The sequence below is a fragment of the Plectrocnemia conspersa genome, unplaced genomic scaffold (genome assembly GCF_051122295.1).
Source record: "Plectrocnemia conspersa isolate PC_06_02 unplaced genomic scaffold, ASM5112229v1 ptg000002l, whole genome shotgun sequence".
Taxonomy (NCBI): domain Eukaryota; kingdom Metazoa; phylum Arthropoda; class Insecta; order Trichoptera; family Polycentropodidae; genus Plectrocnemia; species Plectrocnemia conspersa.
Window position 1 is genome coordinate 17,335,654 of NW_028277166.1, and position 1,357 is coordinate 17,337,010.

The window sequence follows — 1,357 nt, forward strand, 5'->3', positions numbered from 1 at the left end:
TGCAAACCGACATAGTCGAAGATGTCGAAAGGCTGAAAGATCACACTCGATAACAATGCAGACCATCGTTTGCGACATGTGAAAGTGTTATCGAGATCGTTTAGCAACTGCGAATAAATCTAGATAACTGTACAATTCCCGTATTGCGAAACGAAGGCTAAATTGGCGGAAAAATGCAAATTTATCAATCTGAGATACAATTGATTGCGTTATAAAGATGTATACACATATGTACATATAGAGGCATATCTATGCTAATTAACATTTGATGTATCACGAGTAGAGCAAACAAGGTTTACCACTTTAAAACACTTCCTTTTAGTAATTAGATGTGTGCTTATGTAATAAATAATGCCTCTCATTCGACATATGTTTGTATAATAATCATTTTATAATAGAAAAAATATTGTCAATGTTTTTATGTTGTATAATTTTTCACCTAAAATTAAATCGGTTGACTCATTGAATAGATCTGGAAATAGATGATCGAGAAAAAACACTTTATAATCTTTATAATTAAAGCAAATTTTTTCAAGATTCTTTCCCAAAACGCACAACTTTAATTCATCTACCCAACAGCTCAATAAAACTTATTTTAAATATATATATTTATAATTTTTTGTCTGATAAACTGTTTCACAGATAGTCAAACACGATCTTTTAGATATCACCTAATATATTAGGATTGAAATTTAGGAAGACTTTTTTATCGGATAACTCTCATTTTCCCTCTATGAATTTTTTGATACAATATCTGCATGTTATGATTATATTTTATAATAACAGTATTTCTTAGTAATATAATAATTACCGTTCATTTATCGTAGATCTACGTAGCTCCAAAATAATTACACTTTCAATACAAACAAACCGATCAAAATTAATTATTTGTTGCCATAAATAATAATAATGCCCCCCACATAGCTAATCGTCGTTGGCTAACCTTATTTTTTTAATTATTGACCGGCCTTCACCGACCTCAACATTCTTCTCGTCTCATCTAAGAGACCGGCCAACAAAGATACGAACGTTTTGTTGCAGTCGGCTGCAAAAAAACTTATTTTTTTCAAATCCTAATCAAGTCATAGGGGGGCATATTGGGAAACCAGTTTGACATATCAAATGGTAACATAATTATAATGGTCCTTCCAAGTCCTCGGACATGGCCCAATATGGACACTTGATCTAGAAGTCATCGCCCACGAAGGTATTTGGCGAACGTCAGACTGAGTGTTGTTGTGTTATATAGCGAATGATATTATATATCAATAGCCACTTTGTTGTAGTAAATGTCACATGCTAAAGACAAAGAGTGGTTCTAGTTATTGAGTCCCATAATCTATGAAGGCATTGTTCG